Below are 20,422 nucleotides of genomic sequence, written 5' to 3'. Positions count from 1 at the left end.
TCTTGAGGTCAGTGAGCGTCCCTGCTTGAAGCACATGTAGTTGTTGGCAATACCAGTTGTTGAAAAAGGTTGACTAAAGTCATGCCTTGTATACCTGAGAAAACATAACCAATGCAGACCTAAGTGAGTGAGAAAGCTACAGGTATACACCCTACATGCAGTGCGTTATCCACGTCTGTGTTGTCAAGGCAACAAGATACTCCAGAGGTGGGACACATTCTTCAGCTTTCCTTTATTGCTGTGTATTGAATCCTTCCCAGCTAAGGTGACTTTTCTCTATCTGTATTGTCCTACGTGTATGTGTACTGAGTTCAATTTCTCCACCTAGAAGGGAAAACTTCCTCATCGGACCTTTCATGATGTTTAACTGTACACCTCCATTATGAACTCACACACACTTGACATGGCCTCCATGAAGCCATAAGCTTTTTTTGGCTCAGTTTCATGGCTTAAGCATTTTAGAAAAAGCGTTTTTCATATAAGTGGGCCATAAATCATTGCTGAAAATATTAAATGTGGGCATAATTGAATTGACATTATAGCCCCAGAAAACATTCGTGAAAGGACTGGCTAGGAGTTCCGTCTCTGGACACAGAAATCTGGCTCTGAGCATCTGCTCTTCCATCTTTGAGCTGGCCAAGCCTGGGCAGGCTGTTTAACCTCCGTAATCTTCTGTCTCCTTATCTGTAAAATGGCGCTTACAAAGGACCTAATTAATGAGGCTGTTGAGAGGCCCGATGAGATAACATAAACAAAATGCTCAGTAAAGCTCCTGGTTCTGTAGATGACAGTTGTGGTAACTGCAGGAGTAGGAATCATAATAGATTTGATAGGGATTTAAAAAAAATGCCATAGGGGATGTTTACTCACTGGGGGAGGAGAGAGAGAAAAAGAAAGAGAAAGAGCAGAAAGTGAGAAAGTATCCCCTCAGGGGATGGCCGAGCTGTAACCCCTTCTCCTCTATTCTCCTCTTGGGATTTTGAGCATGCACAGATACATACCTGGTGTGTTTTCCAAGCCTCTGGGTCCTTGACTTGAACCACATAGTGGGTCATGTGGGATCCAGCCACCTTTTCCATGCCACCAACCAGCCTAATAGGGATTTTTAATATAGAGCTCATTTCCGTGAGTTCCATAGGGTTCATCCTTACATTTGTTCTCCAAGCAATTCCCTAGTTACTCACTTTACTCTTTGGAAAGTTCCTTTACACAGTGGCAAAGAGGTTTGAGTCTTTCAAATGTGTAGTTCTTCATTAGTTTTACTGAAAGTGTGACAATAATGACCTATTGAAGTTGGATCCGAGGTATTCAGAACAAAGAAAGTCGGTAATAAGACTGGGTCTGTGTTCAGTGCACTAAAAATCCCACTCTAGGGCCAGTTCTGTGGCTCAGTGGTAATGCAAGTGCCCCAGAGCTGACGGGCTGGAGGAAGGGGGCTGCAGCATGACTAGCCCCATGGAAGATGCTCGTCTCTCTCTTTCTCTTATGAGCATACCCATGTGTATTATCATGAATAAGGGAAGAGGTTCCAATGTAAAACCCCCCAAGGAGTGCCATGATGGTTTGAGGATAGGCAAACCAAAAAGGAAATACCATCAAGATCCCTTAAAAAAATGGTCTACTTAATTACATTTATTTATTATTATTTTAAAAATTATTAGAGAACACACACACTCATGAGAGAGAGAAAGAGAGAGAGTAGAAAGCAAGCTGCCAGGCTCGGGATTCATACCATAGTCAGCCATGTGGGAGTTCAAAGCCTTAACCATCATGTCACCTGTTGGCCCCATCGAGATCTCTTTTTGGGCAGTTTGTGTGTATGCATGAGCCTTAAGTCAGCCCAATCTCATTTCTAGCCTTAGTTTTTGTATTCTATAAAATGTGACAATATGGCTTTTGCCAATAAAAGAGATGATATGGAGGTCAAAAATAATTAAGATTTGAGGGACCAGCAGTTAGGGTAATAACTATGCTATGTTGCTGGACTCCTATGTAATCAACCGTGGTTTAAGTCTCAGACCCTGTGGCTTGAACTCGCACTGGGTGTGTGTGCGTGCGTGTCCAAGGTTCCAAGGGGAGAATGGAGGAGAAGGGATTGCGGCGTGGCCATCCACCCTGGGGGGAGATTTCTCTCTTTCTCCCTGTCTCCACATGCGCACTATAGCAAAAAAAAAAAAAAAAAAAAAAAAAAAAAAAAAAAAAGAGAAAGAAAGAAAAAGAAACCTCTCAAAAAAAAAAAATTAAGATTTGAAATCTCCAAGATCTTTCAAAGGTGGTGAACCATAGAAAAATCGGCATATCTTTTTTGTTATTATGGAAGTCATGTGACTTTAAGTTGAGAAATAAAGCCTGGGCTTAGGTCCCTCCTCTCGTGACCCCTTGAGCTGACTTTTTCTCTCTCTGGGTTTCAGAGTGCTCCTCCAAAGGGAGCCTAAAGATTCCCTCTTCTTTCCTGCTGTTCCTGTCTTAGGGTGATGGTATGAGGACCAAATGACTTTACTGCAAAAGGGCTTCATAAACCATCCAGTATTTTCTAATTTTAGTTTTTGCTTTTGTTAGTATCACCAAGGCTTGATGTGTCTTTGGGGAATGAGCGCAGAGGAAAGGCAGACTCAGGCAATGACAGCAGGGTGTGGGTGACAGTTCCCAAGAACTGGCTATCTTGGTGGTAGTCCTCGGGCACCTCCAGCTAATGGGGGCAGATGTGAGGAGATACGCAGTGCTCTTTATCTTCTTAGCCCTGACTTAGCAGCGGAGGGACTGCAGTGATAGGGTGGGCCTTGGAGAAAGGGAACCTAGTTGGCCTCCTATGGGAGAGGCTGTTCCTTCCTACAGGTGATAGAAAGACTCATGGCAAGAGGCCAAGGGCTGACTTAGAAACTCGGATAATAGACCCAATGGAATAAGCAGCTGGGACAAGCTATTTGTGTTTTTCTACTGCATTTATAACATGCTTACTTGTTTATTTATATGGTGCTGCTAATAGACTGTAACAGTAATGTTATTATTTGACAAATGACCCCTTTTTAACCTACTGGGCGGATAAATATATTTTAAAATTGTAAGTCTTTCTTTGTTCTCTTTCTTTCACTTGTGCTGCCTTTTTTCCCTCCTGTTTTTGCAAACTTTTATAGAGCTTCACCTATGCACCCTGGACTGCGGTTGGTGCTAGGAACACAGGGGTAATACCACCTCCACCACCTCGGAATGTTAACGTGGCTAAAGCAAGGAGCGATGTGTGGAAGGCCGCATATCAGATCTTGCACATGAACAACTGTCTGTCCATTTTGTTCCCTTACCCTAACATGGCTGTCTGCTTCTGTAAACCTGCTTGCTCTTCCCACGAGAAAAGAGCTTGTGTTAGCCATACAGAGAACCGTATCCAGGACAACATTCTGTACGTGCTACGGTCTTTGCTAAATAGCCTGAACTCATTTTGTTTAGCAATGTAACTGCTTGCATGGAAACCCCACTCCCCTCAGAAATAATTAACCTACTTGATTTAGCTTCTGTAACTGCTTGCATGGAAACTGCAACTTTGGTAACTGGTAACCGATCCCCTAAAAAAAAAATTCTCCAACTTTGGTCACTGCTATAGTTCGGGCTCTCAGTCCCGTCCTCCCCAGCCTCAGACTGTAGTCGCTGGCCAGCTAATAAAGACTCCCTTTGAACTGAATCCGGCTTTGGTGGTTGTTCATTCAGTGGCACCCTACAACAGATGGGTAAAGAACACGTGGGATATTCTCCTTTATGAGACACCCTGCTTTCCACTTTCACTTGTATTGATCTAATTGAAATCTATAAAACACTTCCACAGGGCGGGTAATGGTCATAACGATAAACACGCCTGTGTCGCTTGATCCCCAGGCTAACCTCAGAAGGTGAACGCTCTTATTACCGCCACATCGTACTGAAGCTGGGACAGGACAGGAACTTGCAGTGAGTCACTGAGTGAGTGGACACTCTACCGCCAGGTCCCTAAGTCTGAAGCCTGCCACGTAACTCCGCCTCTTTTGAGAGTCATCCCCACGTTCCAGAAGAGTTCCAGCAAAGTCAAGTGCACTTGGGCTCTAAGTCCCTGAGAAGAGACCACCTCTCAGATGCTGAGTAGTACAAGACTAGAGAGTAAACTGGAGATGAGCATTGGGGGGAGACTGGGCAGGGCGCACAGGGAGTGAGGAGGCACGGGCGGGGGGGACCATGGGCTAGCAGTGCAGAGAGGCTGGCTCTCGTGCTGGTTCGCCGTCTTCATTCAGGAAGGGTCAAGAGGTAGATTCCTTATGCCTCAGTCATCTTGTGAATTGGAACGCTTTCAGGGAGAGTGAGGACAGAGGATACTTGGTGTCCCTTCTTTTCCAACTACGGTCTCATAGCAGAACCTCAGATTACAAGTCAGGTGGCCAGGGTTCTAGTCCTGGCTCTCACGCTGACCAGCTAAATAACTGTGGGCAGATCAGCTTTCTCCTTTGCCAAAACACGGCTATGCTACATTCCCAAGGGGCATTTGTGAATATTAAATGAGGTCACACATGCATGGGTCAACGCAATGATCAGGACTCGGGGCAAACATGAGATATAATTAGAGTGCTTATTTCAGTTTAAGGCTGCCGTAACTGCAGGATACTGTACTCTCCCTTTCTGGCAACTAGTCAGCCTGGTAGCAGCATGGACTTTAAAGTCAGAAAGACTTGTTTTTAGGGACCAGGTGGGAACGAACATAGCAATAATGCAACTGGATCCATATGGGAAAGGCCCTGGGTTCGCATCTGCGCACCTCCCTGAGTACGCCACGCATGCATGCTCTTAGTCTGGCTGGCTGAGGCAGGGTGGGGACCCTGAGGGGGGAGACTGTTTCTCCAGCTTGCGCATGCAAAGTGTAAATAAAAGCTTTTAAAAAGACTTGTATTTAAACATAACTTTCCTTCTTTCTAACTACCTAACCACCTCAACTAATGTCTCAGTCCTTTTCATTGAAAAATGAGAATGATAATACTGGCCAACATGCTTGTTAGAAGGATTAACTTAAAAGTCAATGGCAGGTATTGCAGCACCTCACACACAGTAGACCCTCCATAGGCAGGGCTCCACGTCTTCTCCAGGGCCTGATTCTTTCTTAATATTACAAGGCTGGACAAAGACTTCACAATCCTCCAACCCAGGCTTCCCCTTTCACTATTAAGAACATTGAAAACCAGAAAGTTGCAGTAATGGCTCAGGGTGGAGTTAGATCTGGGGCCAGAACTGGGCCTTCCCCCTCTTTCTTCTGGCCTCAGCTCATAGGTCTTCGTTCTGTCCCCTGTCTGCTGTTCTGTCTGCTTCTAGCCCAACTGTGGTCTTGCCAGCCAGCCTGCTCTGAGGGGCCCTGGGCTGCTCACTGGGGCAGAGAGAGCAGGCTGGGGAGGGCCTTGCTGCAGTTGGCCCGAGGAGGCATCAGAAGTAGGGCCTTGAGACGTTCTGGCAGCAGCGACCTACTTACAGAGGGGAGAGCAAGGAGTGGCCACCACACAGTTTATGGTTGGAGAGGCAGACTGCTGTGATCTGCCTCTCAGAGCCTAAGCTTGCTGAAACTAAACCTGAAGAAAAGGGACTACCTTTACTTATGGTACCTGCTGTGCCTCTGCTTAGCATAACAATCATGTGAACGAAAGAGAAAGAGAGAGAGAGAACACCAGGGCCTTTGTTATGAAGGAAAGAAAGGGAGGAAGATATGGCGAGCCCAAGCCACGTTCCCTGTCAACTGTACTCCAAAGCTTACTTTTTATGGCCAGAGACTGTGTGCAAACACAGGGCGTGTGCACACACACACACACCAACACACACACACACACACACACACACGAGAGAGAGAGAGAGAACGCCCTGCTGCAAACTTTTTCCCTCCGTTCCATCCTCCTGTCAAGATTTTTAGCACAGGCACACACATGCCCAGGGTGTTTTTCAAACTACAAAAGTAGAAATTGAACTGTGGCCATGTGGGATCTGGTTCCTGAAACCGACCTTAATCTGTGACTATGGGGCTGGACCATGTGGTCCAAATCTCTTTGTTTTTCTTTTTGTAAATTGTAAATTGACAGAGAGATGATGAGGGAGTCATCCCCTCAGTGGACCTTGGCCACATCTCAATACCTTGTCTCCATTTCTCGATCCTGTCAGGATTTCGGGCACACACACACACACACATTTGGAGAGTTTCTCAAGACTCTGGGGCCAAGATTGGAACCCTGGTCAGCCACGTGGGAGCTGCTTCCCTTAGCCTGGCCAGCCCTCTACTCCAAATCTTAACAGCTGAAATCTGTGTGGCATTTCAAGGTTTGCATGATGCTGTTGTGTGGGCTCATTGAATTCACGCTAAGGTGGACTATTTCTTTAATACATATTTACTGAGCTCCTTTATATGACTGAAAATACTTATCGAAGTCAGGCTGGTCGAGCTTATTTTGGTTACTGGTCATGTTTTATAGATGAGTGAACCAAGGTTTTGGTGACTAACCATTCCATAATAAAGACAGCGAACCACACAAGGGCCAGCCTCTCTCAGCCGATAGCTGCAGTTCTTCCCATACTCCTCACTCCCCACCAGGAACTGTCTAGAAGCCAGCACTGCGGCTCACGTGGCCCAGCCTGATCCACCTCAATTCCTTTTCCCACTTTACTTTTTAGCCTCAAACTGGGACTCCGGATCTGAGCAGTGGTCTCTGCTAAAGAGCAAAGTGTTCCACAAACAGAGTGAGATCTCAGGGTTAGACTCAACCTCCTTCCATGCAGCACACAACTGGGCACCTCTCAGGGCGGTCACACTTTAGCATTCCCCACTCGGCCCCACCTCCAAAAGCCTGCGATGACTCACAGGGGCAGATGCATAAAAGCCGATATTTATAGTGCCCAGCTCATAGAGGTCCCCTAGGAGAGCCCAAACCCCCTGCACGGCCTTGCGATTTCATCTTTAACATTGGTATCAAAGCGTCCCGCGTTCTTTCTCTGCTTCTATGGATTGGGTACAGCCAGTTAGAAGCTCAGCTTCCTAATTCAGAAAATGTGCTTATTATAACTACAAGGAGGTAAGCTTGACATCAGTCCCTGGCCACCCATGCAGCAGCTTCTAAATGCTGTGTCAGGCAGTGTCAGACAGGCACAGGGGATACAGAAATGTAGTATGATTTACAAAATGTGCAGGAATTCAAGAAAGCAAACTGGAGGAGGCCAAGACGGAGGGTGCTGGACAGTAAAGCCATGAGCTGGGTCTCACCCAGTGAGAAGAGCCTGATAGGAGCCCAGGGGAAGAGAGCATGCCGGGCCCTGGCAAGGACAGAGAGGCGGGATCTATGTGACAGGGCACAGAGAGGCGGGGTCTATGACAGAGGGGACAGAGAGGCGGGATCTATGACAGAGGGCACAGAGAGGCGGGGTCTATGACAGAGGGGACAGAGAGGCGGGATCTATGACAGAGGGCACAGAGAGGCGGGGTCTATGACAGAGGGGACAGAGAGGCGGGATCTATGACAGAGGGCACAGAGAGGCGGGGTCTATGACAGAGGGGACAGAGAGGCGGGATCTATGACAGAGGGCACAGAGAGGCGGGGTCTATGACAGAGGGGACAGAGAGGCGGGATCTATGACAGAGGGCACAGAGAGGCGGGGTCTATGACAGAGGGGACAGAGAGGCGGGATCTATGACAGAGGGCACAGAGAGGCGGGGTCTATGACAGAGGGGACAGAGAGGCGGGATCTATGACAGAGGGCACAGAGAGGCGGGGTCTATGACAGAGGGGACAGAGAGGCGGGATCTATGACAGAGGGCACAGAGAGGCGGGGTCTATGACAGAGGGGACAGAGAGGCGGGATCTATGACAGAGGGCACAGAGAGGCGGGGTCTATGACAGAGGGGACAGAGAGGCGGGATCTATGACAGAGGGCACAGAGAGGCGGGGTCTATGACAGAGGGGACAGAGAGGCGGGATCTATGACAGAGGGCACAGAGAGGCGGGGTCTATGACAGAGGGGACAGAGAGGCGGGATCTATGACAGAGGGCACAGAGAGGCGGGGTCTATGACAGAGGGGACAGAGAGGCGGGATCTATGACAGAGGGCACAGAGAGGCGGGGTCTATGACAGAGGGGACAGAGAGGCGGGATCTATGACAGAGGGCACAGAGAGGCGGGGTCTATGACAGAGGGGACAGAGAGGCGGGATCTATGACAGAGGGCACAGAGAGGCGGGGTCTATGACAGAGGGGACAGAGAGGCGGGATCTATGACAGAGGGCACAGAGAGGCGGGGTCTATGACAGAGGGGACAGAGAGGCGGGATCTATATGACAGGGCACAGAGAGGTTGGATCTATGTGACAGAGGGCACAGAGAGGCTTCAGCACACAGATACCCTGAGTCTGAGACACACACCTTCAGCGACAGCCCTGAATTTCCATCCCCTAAAGAGGGGTGGTCATACTGACAGCAAGCCTCGGTAGGTCTGGAAGGGCCTGGGACCTTCAGGGCCTGACCTGTGCTCTCAGACCTTGGCATGTGGCCTGGGATAGGGGGAAAGGTGCAGAATTTCCACCAGATGGCAGTGTTTCCTAGTGTGTCTGCCCCGGGGGAGCACCGTTGGGGGTTTTATTGTAGAGTGGCCGATATTAAGAACTACAGTCCCAGGGATCCCTTCCTGGTCGCCACAGTTCAGGTTTCCAGTTCATTCCACCCCCAACCCAGGAGTATGTTTCTAAGAACTTCATTCTGGGGATGGGAAATGTGAGGTTTCCTTTTCCCATGAGCCACCATTACCTGTGAAACGGAGCAGGGGCTCCCATCTGTGTTCAGCTTGGCCTCCACCCAGCGTGCCTCGTTGGTGACCACCTCTGAGCTGAGTTCTCCTTTTGCCTGTGTCACGTGAGTTCCCCTTCAGTGAGCTCTCGCAGTGGGCCCCTCAGGGTGGGAGGTGGGGGCTGGCAAGGCAAGAAGAGCTGACCCTCAGCCGCTTACTATGCTATGGACGATAGGAAGGAGCAGAAGGTGCAGAAAGCAGAAGACAGGCAGGGTGTCCTGGGATCCCTGGGATTGCGCTGTGCTTTGATCCTACAACCTACAAAATGCTCGAGGGCTTCTGGGTGAGTTTCACAAAAGCAAATCAGTCCGAATGCAAATATTATCTTTGTTTTGTTTTGTTTTGTTTTGTTTCGTCCTCTGAAATCAAGAAAGTGGCATTCTGAAGAGTACAAATGAAATTATTTTCCTGTTTAGAGAAGATTTTAACATGAACACCAACATCAACATATATCATCCAGAGAGTTGAATTGAGCCTAAAAAAGCCCAGAGACACATTGCTCAGAAACTGTGTGCTTTGCTGATGGACCTAGGGCTTGCCAGGACTTTGGCCAACATCAAACATCAGTAGTTGAGTCAAAGAACTACCAGGGTGTGTGACAGGCAAAGGGCTCTAAAGACAGTTGAGGAAAGGTGTCACTTGCTGACCTTCTATAGATTCAAGTCAGCCTCAAGCATTCTACAAAATGAGGTAATTTAGGCTCTCTTGTATCTAAATCCTCAGGTCCAGATCTTTCCAGATCCAGCTCTCTCCTAGGCAGTTGGCTTGCTCATGGGCACGTGATTAGCCTAAGTGTAGAGCTCTGTTCTGCTACTCATAACAATGCGGCCAGATGCAGTGCTGTTTCCCTGAGCGTAGAGGCCCTCTCCCTGCACTGTGCCTTCTTCCTCGCCCTCCAAACAGTCCCTGGACTGTTTCACACACTGCAGAGGAGGCAAGTTAGGACCCTGAGCCTGTTCAGTCGACGTCCTTGCTGTCAGGGTCTATGCACTACTCATGTAAGAGTGGCAATAGGGCATGAGGAGAACTCATTGGATTGTAATCAGGAGACTGGAATCGTAGCCCAAGGTGGTCAGCAAGCTGCTGCCATCTCGGTGCAGCAGATTCTGTAAAAGAGTGATACCAGCTCTGTCGCTTAAATCCCAGGGTTCTTTGTAAACCTGTTAAGTTCATGATGGTGAGAGCAAAGGGTTAACTATATAACACTATCGTTATTAGATCTCCCAGGTCGCCTTCCGGTCTTATGGGGTTTTCCTTATCCCAGCTCTGGAAAAAGTTTTAGCTTTGAGCTTGCCACACACTAATCTTAGAAGCTCTGGGGTGTCTGCAGCTCGTGTGTGCGATGTCTCACCTCTGATGCCATCCAAGGTCACCAGCAGTGCAGTCTGAGCTGCTGTGTGGCCTACAATGCAGTGGCAGGTGAGCTCGGGCTGGGTCCTCCCTCTGTGCTGCTGTCACCACAGCCTTGCTCACTGGGCACCCTCGGCCTCTGATCTTACAAACGGGAGGTAGAGAGTTCTTACACTGGGGCTCTGCTATCATCTTGGCCTGGCTACTTTTTCATTTCCTTCCCCTCTGCTCAGGACAACAGCTGAGAGGGCTCCCAGGAAGCTCCCATTTGTGTTCTAAGAACGTGAGAGCAACTCAGTAAATACTGAAGACCATCTTAATGCATGCAGTGATGAGTAAGTCCACTCCAAGAAAGGGGCAGTCTCAACTGTACAGGCTAGACCAGGTTCAGCCCAGTTTCTCCAGGAAGCTGTCTGGATCCCTAAATGTTGTCCTGTCTGGAACCCCTGTGTATCCATTCCTGACTCTCTTTCTATGCGTAAGAGTCTGTTTGACAAAAGACAAGTTTGGGTATGGGATGCAGGGACTCCTGGGAGGAGTAAGGAGATGCTTAGTTTTAATAATATTTGTAGTTCCTGGGACCAGCAGGTGGTGTAGTGGTTAAGGCGCTGGACTCCCACATGATCAACCGCAGTTTGAGTCCCAGACCCGGCAGCTTAAAACTTACATGGGGTGCATGTGCGTGTGTGTCCAAAATCCTGAGAGGAGAATGGAGGAGGAAGGATTGCAGCATGGTCCTCTCTCTGTCTCTCCCGTGAGCGCACATGCCTTATAGCAACAATCTCTCTCTCAAAAAAAAAATAATAATTTGTAGTTCCTGATGCCTCCATCTCACACATGCCAAGCTTCATGCTCCAAAAATAGCAGGCATTTAACTGACGTAAGTTGAGGAATTATCGTGAAGAGGTGGGGTTGTAGGCCCAGGACTTTACGAGGGAAAATGAGATACTGAGATGGGAAACTCAACAGTTAAAGCACGCGTGAGAAACGTCAGGGATTCCTCCATCCCAAGATGCTATGGTCTGCGGACTAGTCACAGACTCAGCCCTTGCCTTGATGGTCTGTCCTTCCAAAGTGTTGCTAGAGTAAACAAGAGGATTCGTGTGTCTGATCCTTATTTCTCAGAAAAATGAAAAGCAGAATAAAAATTCCATAGCAACATGAAGTAAGAGCCGTGTCCCCACAGACTCCTGGATCCTGCTGGTCTAGGTAGTCATTCTTTTCTTAAGGTGACAGAAAGGAAACCGAGGGCCCTAGAGACAGCCCAGGCCAGGCTATCCTAACTGTCCTGGAAGAGAATCCTCTCTCCTAAGACAGCTGCAAGGTGAGCTGCTCCCCTGACACACAGCACTGGCAAATAATAAGGATTCCTGCGGCAGAGACCCGGGATATAGCCAGCCCCAGGCATGGCCTGGCAACAGGTCCACAGGAGCCTGATCCAAATGTCTAATCCAAGCCCGAGGAGGAAGACGGTAATGGGGTAAATCCTTAATCTAGACTTCAGCCAGCCCTCCAAGTCCGGGACTTGGCAATCTCTTAACAGCAGCTAAGGCAAACGAGGTAGAGCAATATGGATCAATGTTGATAGGCCTTAGAGTCACCATGATGCTCAGTGAAATATGCAAGATGCACTATGATGTCACCTATGCTAACTTCTTATTTTTTGGAGAGGTTTTTGCTATAAGGGCGTGTGCGCTTGCCAGAAAGACAGAGAGAGACATAGAAACAGAAAGCGAGAAATCACCCCCCCTCCCAGGGGGGATGGACACGCCACAATCCCTTCTCCTCCATTCTCCTCTCGGGATCTTGGGCACACACGCACAAGCCCCCCGGCCTGAGTTTAAGCCACCGGGTTCGGGACTCAAACCGTGGTTGACTACATGGGAGTCCAGCGACATAGCCATTACACTAATGGCTGGTCTCACCTATGCAAACTTTTTAAGCTAGCATGTGCATTTGCAGAAAAGCAGAGTCCATGCATAAGGTGCACAGGCTGAAGGGGAGTGATTTCCTCCGGAGGAGGAGGGCGGAGCGTGACATAGGGCTTCCAGACAGGCTGTCGTGCTGGCTGTAATTCTATTTCTGAAAAAAAAAAAAAAATCCAGAACAAACATGTCAAGGTGCAAAAACATCTGTTAAATCTTGGCAGTTTGTGCATGGATTATTTTTAAAAGTTCTATAATAGACCAAAACTTTAAGTGGGAGGCTGCTAGAAGAAGTGGGTAAAGATAAGGAGAATTGGGGCAATGAAGGGTCCATTGACCTTTTCTGATTGCTTTTCAGAACCACCTATGAAGACTGGGTCACAACTCAGACTTACATTAGAATCTCAGAGTATAAAGAGGACCCCACAGTGATTACAGTGATTCTGACCCCACCAGGTTGACCCTAGATGTGGTAAGAACCGTGCTCTGGTTGACCCAACTCTGAAGTCTACACCGCCGTCTCTCTCCATGCTCCTAAACCAACGCCAGCCTTAACCAGCTGGAGTTCTACCCTCATGTACGAAGCTGCATTTCTGGACAAGGTCTGTGCTAGGAAGAAATGGTTCCAGCTCTTGGAGAAAGCCTTGGCCACGTGTGTTCTGGCCACAGCTGAGGTTACAGGGCTGGATACAAACCCCAAGCCATCTGACTAGTTCCTGCCTGGTCAGGATTACTTCTAAGCATCTGGACACAATGCAGTGAGAACCAGTCTGTGTTCAGTAGTCCTGGGTGTGTCCCTGTGGATCTGTCCCCCCAATATCCATTGGCAGGGTTCTTATTTTATTTCAGACCTTCAAGTTCCTCTTTGTGGTCTGTTTGTTCTTGTTGGGGTCTGTGTGAAGGCGGAAGAAAGCCACGAATCCACATGAGGTCTTTCATAGGCAAGCCTGGAACTGCAGTCTTGGCCCTGGGGTCACTCTGTGTCTTGTAACCTAGCCTGCTCCTCTCTTGGCTGGGAAAAGCATATCCTAAGAGCCTTCTTACGTAAAGATGTCTGGGGGAAGAGTGTTGGGGGAGAGCTGAATACCAGGGCGGCCATGTGCCTCTTTTTATAGAGGCATGAGCAGATGACTTTTAGGTTCTCGGCTCCTTCCCAAGGGCATAATGTGCTGCTATGCACATTGCATGTGCCCAGTACATGTTTGCTGGTGAGGGAAATGGGTGAATGGTTGAAGTGTCTGGAGAAGTGGATGTGCAACCTGAGAGCGGGAGGCTGTTATAATTAGAAAGCCAGGGCTGGTGCTGGGAACCCGACGGAGGAGCTGGTTCCCGATGCCCTCCAGATCAGATGGGCTCCCAGACAGCCTGGGCCCGAGCCAGGACTCGGAAAGCTGAGAAGTCCCAGGGGAAGAGCTCTCCATCATAGGAGGTAATGGAGCATGGAGGGTTTGTGGCCCCCCCCCACCATCCTCGCACTAGCGGCTGTGGAGAAAGAATCTGACTTTCCCAAGAGAAGGAAGGCCATTTTTAGAAAGTGTTTTTGTCTTTTTTTTTCGTTTCTTTTCTTTCTAAGCAAACTGGTGCCCATACAGGACATTCTGCACCGGTCTCATACTGAGATATTCCTAAACCTTCTCGAATGCTAGCCCTCGGCCATTCTGGCCCCCCGAGGTCGCACTGCTCCATCTCACAGACCGCCCTCTGCCAGTATCCCAGTGTGGGGGGCCGTACCCGAGAGGGGGCCCTCCGTGGATGCCCTTGGCGTCCTTACCTGATGTAACGGGCTCGGTGCTGGCTCCCCCGACTTGCCAACCGTGCTTAGAGAGAGGCTGGAGATAGGGTCCCCAGATGGAGAAGATCCTTCAAGAAGAATAGTAGCAGCTCCTTCTTCTCTTACACATCTGCCCCGGAGAAGTATGGGTCACAGGAAGTAGAACAGCAACGTCACTTTTTGAGCATTGCTTCTCCAAACAGGGTCCCAGGACCAGGGGCATCAACATCACCTGGGAGCTTTCTGAAACATGCAGAACCCCAGGCCCGACCTCAGACTGACTGAGTCAGAATCTGCATTATCACGAAACGCCCAAGTGTGTTTTATGCCCATTAAAGTTTAAGAGGTAATGTTTTAGTTCAGCGGTTCTCAGAGTGTAGTGTTACAACAGCGGCACCAGGGTCACCTAGGTTCTTGGAGGAGGTCGCGTCCAGAACCCACCCCAGGCTTGCTGAACTGAAGTTCCCGGGAGAGCCCCTCCATCGGTGTAGGTAAGCCTTCCGGGTGATTCAAGTGCATGTTAAAGTTTGAGGACCACTTTTTTAAAGGGTGTTCCCACCTTCAAGAATTTAAAAGTTAAAAAAAAAAAAAAAAAGCATAAAGTCACCCAGCACAAATTCTGCCAGGATAATGCCAAGGGCTCTGCTTTGGATCTTGGCAAAAATGGGCATTGCAGGGTACCTCACTTTTCTTCTTTAAGCAGAAAATCAGAATTGTTATGTGGAAAAAACACATTGAGACATCTCAGAAGCTCAAAAGATGGGAGAGAAGGTTGGGCAATAACTGGCAAGTTGATCAATGAAACATGGTTTCTGCCCATCATAAAGAAGACTCCAGGGACCAGCAGTTGGCCTAACGGCTATGTTATTGGACTCCCATGTTGTTGACCACAGTTCGAGTCCCAGACCTGGTGGCTTAAACTCATGCTGGGTGCATGTGCGTGCATGCCCAGGATCCTGAGAGGAGAAGGGAGGAGAAGGGACTGCAGCGTGGCCATCCCCCCTGGGGGGTCATTTCTCGCTTTCTGTCTCTCTGTCTCTCTGGCCAGCACACACATCCTATAGCAAAAACCTCTCAAAAAAAAAAAAAAAAAAAGAAGGCTCCAGCCCACCCCTCACTACAGGCCTTTCACTGCCTGTGCTCTTTAAGGTGGAGAACTCTGCCCTCAAGCTGCGGAAATGGGCACTGTGAGTCCTGCGTATCTCAGAGCCACTGTCCTACCACCCACCTCCAGGGGTGAAAACCGAGGGTCCACCTTTGTTTCTAGAAAGCGGGGCCTTCCTCCTGCTCCGTCGCTACCTCACACATAGCCATGAGGCCCTCCATGGGGCTCAGCATCTTCACCTGTCACACGAGGAGCGGTGGGGCGAGCATGGTTCTTTTCTCCTAGGAGGGTTTAGGGCCAGCCTTATTCAGAGCAATGAGGTGAGGTTAAGGTAGCTGTTGCGGCGTCTCAGGTCCCTTACATTGTTACGTTTGGTAGTTAACATGTTTGCTCATTCTCATTCCTACCATTTTTTTTTAAGAGAGATTTTTGTTATAAGGCACATGCACTTGCCAGAGAGACAGAAAGACAGAGAGACAGAAAGTGAGAAATGCCCCCATCCCCACCCCCAGGAGGAGGCCATGCCACAATCCCTTCTCCTCCATTCTCCTCTTGGGATTTTGGGCATTCATGCACATATGACGAGCGTGAGTTTCAAACGACTGGGTCTGGGACTAGAACCACAGTCAGCCATGTGGGAGTCCAGCGACATGACCATTACACCATCTACTGGTCCCTCACTCCTACCATTTTTAAGGTGGTGATAATATTTATTGTGAGCGCATCTTTATCAGAGCTGTCTAAGCAGAAGTCCCAGGCCACAAGGCAATAGGGTCCCTGTTGGTCTGCATGAACTTTGGCTTCCCCAAGAGGCCTGAGGGTGTCTCGTGGCCCAGGGCCCATTTCTATATAATGTCCCCTCCATCATGTGCAGAGTCTATTCTGGGACATCGAACTCCTGTTCAAAATGGTCTTGAGGCTTTCGGTTTCTCATGGAAACTTGTCCCACTGAGAACTCTGAGTAGAAACAAACTTCTTTACTAGCTCCCTAGGCTACAGGGTAAAGATTTAATTATTTATTTAATTTTGTTATTATTGTTGTTGTTATTATTTTAACTTGCTATTGGGCATGCATGCTCACCAAAGAAAGCTAAAAAGAGAGAGGGAGAGGGAAAGTGAGAAAGCAAGCTGCCAGGTCCAGGACTTGAACCGTGGTTGACAACGTGGGAGTCGAGCACCTTAATCATACCACCACCTGCCGGCCCTGAGGGGAGAGATTTTATAGTCACATTCTGCTACGTTTATTGCCCTTTATGAATGAAATAGAGATTTTGCCATTTCTTTTTACTTAGAGGTCTTGGCTCAGTCCAGAATTCTCAGAGCCTCTCCTTAAGGCCTCATCTCTAGCTCTGTGACAGTTAATGTCCCTCCATCTCCTTTCCGGTCCAGCCCTCAGGTCCCCCTCTTCCAGAGCTGCTGCAGCAAGGGCTGCAGTATTGTGGTTTCAACGCCTTCATTTCAGGCACCTGTGAATTTTTATTTCTTTCTTGTGAGCCCACAAAATCCTTTACAAATTAATTTTAAGTCATTTTATTTAGCATGTTTATATGTTAATGTGGAAGCTTGCCTGAAAGCAGCCTGCCATACCCCTGTAATGGTAGACCCAGTGCCTCACAATTCCATTCCAGACAAGGAAGTCATTTATTGAACTGGTAGACTCTTCCGTCAGCCCAGATACTCCCAGGGCGTTCTACTCAGACTGAGCGAAGCTCCAGGGCCCCGAAATATCTATTTTCTCTCTGTACCCAGCTCTAAGGTGAGAGCAGGATGTTCCACCACCAGGTACTTACCCTGAGGCTTCACTTCCCCCTCACTCTAGCCCCTCCCCTGGTGGGGGGCTGGCCTAGGTCTGTCTCTGCAGGCTTCCACTGGACTCGCCACGGTGAGAGTCAGCAGCGACTGGTGGTGACCAGGTCAGGCCGTGGGATGCTGCGCATCGGTGACCTCCTCGAGGATGACTTGGGGTGGGAAGTATTTCCTGTCGTGTACAGCCATAGAAATCGCTTACTCTAGTTTCTGTTTCCTGTGATACAAAAGAGTATATCCAGAAGTTGTGCTTATGTTACCTAAGTTAGGTGGAGATGCTAAAGAACAGAAAGGGAAGGGCGTGTGCACTCGCCAGACAGAGAGACAGAGACAGAGAGACAGAAAACGAGAAATCACCCCCCAGGGGCTATGGCCACGCCGCAATCCCTTCTCCTCTATTCTCCTCTCAGGGTCTTGGGCACACACACACACGCGCATAGCGTGAATTTTAAGCCACCAGGTCCAGGACTCAAACCATGGTCAACTACGTGGGAGTCCAGCAACATAGCCATTACGCTAACTGCTGGTCCCCGTATAAATGGTTTTTAATATGTCCTGCCCTTTACACTGAAGAAGAGAAAGTAGCCTTATTAACGCTGAACTTTCAGATAGTGGATATCTTTTGGTATGGGATTTGGTTGTCTGTCTCGTCATTGAAAAACAGCACAATAAATGGAGGTTTGGGATTTCGAGAGACGAAGGAAAGAGGGAAGGCAGGGTCCCACTTTGAATGCTCCAGCTTCATAGGGAGACCTCGCAGATACAGTCCACGCTTCTGAGAAAATACTGATCTGAAAGCCCTTTTTTTTTTTTTTTTTTTTTTTTAAGAGAGAGATTTTGCTATAGGGTACATGCACTTGCCAGAAAGACAGAAAATGAGAAATCACTCCCGGGGGGATGGACCACAGCCCAATCCCTTCTCCTCCAGTCTCCTCTTATGATTTTGGGCATGTAAGCACACGTGCCAACCTGAGGTTTAAGTCGCTGGGTCTGGGACTCGAACAGTGGTCAACTATGTGGGAGTCCAGTGACTTAACCATTACACCATCTGCTGGTCCCACTAATCTTAAAATTCTAATCTTAAGTATATTTTATTTTTCTTCCTTTTTTATTTTATTTTTTTTCTTTTTAGAATTTTTTGCCTTAGGGTGTGTGCACTTGCCAGAGACAGAGACAGTGAGAGGGAAAGTGAGAAATCACCACTCAAGAGATGGTCACATTGCAATCCCTTCTCCTCCATTCTGCTACCAGGATCTTGGGCATGCACGTGCAGGCTCCCAATGTGAATTTCTAGCTACTGGGCCTGGGACTAGAACTGTAGTAGGCCATGTGGGAGTCTAGTGATGTAACCACTAGGCTATCTGCTGGCCCCTAAGGTATATTTTGTGTTGAAAATAATTTTAAGTATGTTATTTAATATCACAAAGATAACTACTAGGGAAAAACTTAAAGTAGCGTGACAAAAATTAGGAGAGAGAAAGACGAGGTTCTAGAATTTAATAAGTTCCTCATCTGTGACATTTGGTAAATAATACTTTATTTTAAAGTTAGATAAACCAATAACATTTTATTTTATGCTACAGTGGTCACCATGAGAACAGAAACCAAAAACGAGCAATCCTGGTTATCTCTCTGGGGGCCAGAGGAGGGAGAATGCCCTCATCTCATGCCTCTCTATAACGTTAACTATTCTCTAAGATCACGGTCATGCAATTATTTCCGCAATAATACAAACCATTTAAATTGTCCAGTGGGTCAGAGATAATTGTGTCCTGGTCGGCAAGCTCTGGACAGGGGAATGTTTGGGCTACAGTCCTGCCAAGTTTATCTTTTTAAGCAAGATAAAGCCCTGGAGGCCGTGGAGGGTATGCGCCCTCCGGTCTAAGCCTGGTGGGAGGGAGCCAGATAAGGTTGGCCCTGCTCTGACAGAGGGAGCGTGGGAACGAGACGAGGTTGGGTGCCTGTTAATGGGCCAGGCCTGGGGCCCGTCATTTGCTCAAATTACTATGGTGTCCAGGAAGACTATCTGGAGGGTAAGAATTTTCTACCAGAAGAACAGGAAAGGAGATTGGAAAAAGAAAGAATGTTTTATTTTCCTTTGGGTGCCCTGGCCCCCACATTCAATAATTGGCCTCTCTGTTATTTTAGGGCCCTCCCTATATTGGAGTTCTTGACTTATTTTATTTTATTTTTTCAAATTTAAAGTTTATTTCATTTCTTCCATGAGAGAGAGAGAAAGGCAGCCTCCGTAGGGCCTCACCACAATACGGTCCTCTTCCTCCAGTCCTCCAGTCAGAAGGGCTCTTGGGTTTCTGGCATCTTTCAGGTCAGTCATGTGGCTTCCAGCTCTACGGATCAGTGTACCTCTGCCCGTACCACCATGGTTGAGACTCCTAATTTCTTTCAATTGAGAAATAGTCTAGGGACTGGCAGGTGGCGTGGTGGTTAAGGGTGCTGGACTCTCACATGGCTGACCACGGTTCGAGTCCCAGACCTGGCAGCTTGCTCTCTCTCTCTCTCTTGCCAAAATTGAAAAATAATGATAACAAATAAATAATTAAAAAAAAGTAATCTAGAGAAAAGTGAAAGACAAAAGATGTGTTGGCCTGGATGCCATTCTGTGAAAATGAAGAATAGCAGCTCAGGGGAGATTCCCACTGATGTACAGCAATGGTGATTGTGAGCAGAGAAGCCCAGCTCCTGACTCAGGATGGGGCTCTTAGCCCCAAAGGAAACTGAAGGGAAGAGGCTTCCGCAGTGTCCCTAAAAGTCACAGTGCTGACACCACCCTCTCCACCCACACCATGCCTGCCAGCTTTGTCATCTATGTGCTGTGTCCTGACCATCGTCTGCACTTCAGGAAGCTTTGTCTATAAGCCCGGGCCCTTGGTCTCTGGGAGCAGAACGGACAAGCTGGATTTGATGTTTGTGATACTTGAGTTTCTGATTTTGTCTTAGTTTATGGCAACACTGAAAGCTGTATTTTCCTTTACCCCAGAGAAGGTACCAAGGACTTCTTCAAATCCGTCATGGAAGGATGGAAAGCACTCAAGTCTGTGTGGCCAGTGGGGAAGTCCGCCATTGTCCTTTGCCCAGGCACCACTCCCTTTCTTCCCTACCTTTCAAAACAGATCAGCCCAAACCATTTCCTTGTTCCCCAGTGTTTAAAACCCAGCCCTGAATCACATGACACATGGGTCTTCACGGTCAGCCCAGCTGTTTTCAGTTCTGTCTCCTCCTCTCTCTCTCATGCATCCTCTGCTCAACTCCTGTCTGAATACACTGTGCCTGAATGCCTTGTGTGTTGGCACAGTCTCTACTCTGAGTCTGAAAGGCCTTTCTTCACCTCTCACGTTTTCAAAGCTTTCCTCGATGGCCTCAAGAGCCATTAATGGGCATATTTGCAAGGCCATTAGAACGTTGTACATGGATCCAACGTATTGTATTTGATTGTATCTGTCCTCTCCCCAAATCCCCTCAAGGCAGGCATGGCGACTCATCAGTCCCTCATGCCCAGCACCTGGCCCAGTGCCTGGACCCAGCACATGTCCTGGGGCCCTCCACAGGTGTGAAGCCACCCTTTGGGGGCTCACTGGATGGATGTTCTAGCTCTGCCACTGACCTGCTGTGTGATTGGTGCAAGTCAA

The sequence above is a fragment of the Tupaia chinensis genome, unplaced genomic scaffold, assembly GCF_000334495.1.
Source record: "Tupaia chinensis unplaced genomic scaffold, TupChi_1.0 Scaffold150288_1, whole genome shotgun sequence".
In the NCBI taxonomy this organism is placed as follows: Eukaryota; Metazoa; Chordata; class Mammalia; order Scandentia; family Tupaiidae; genus Tupaia; species Tupaia belangeri.
The sequence above is the reverse complement of the archived record's forward strand: the minus strand, read 5'-3'. Positions refer to the sequence as shown.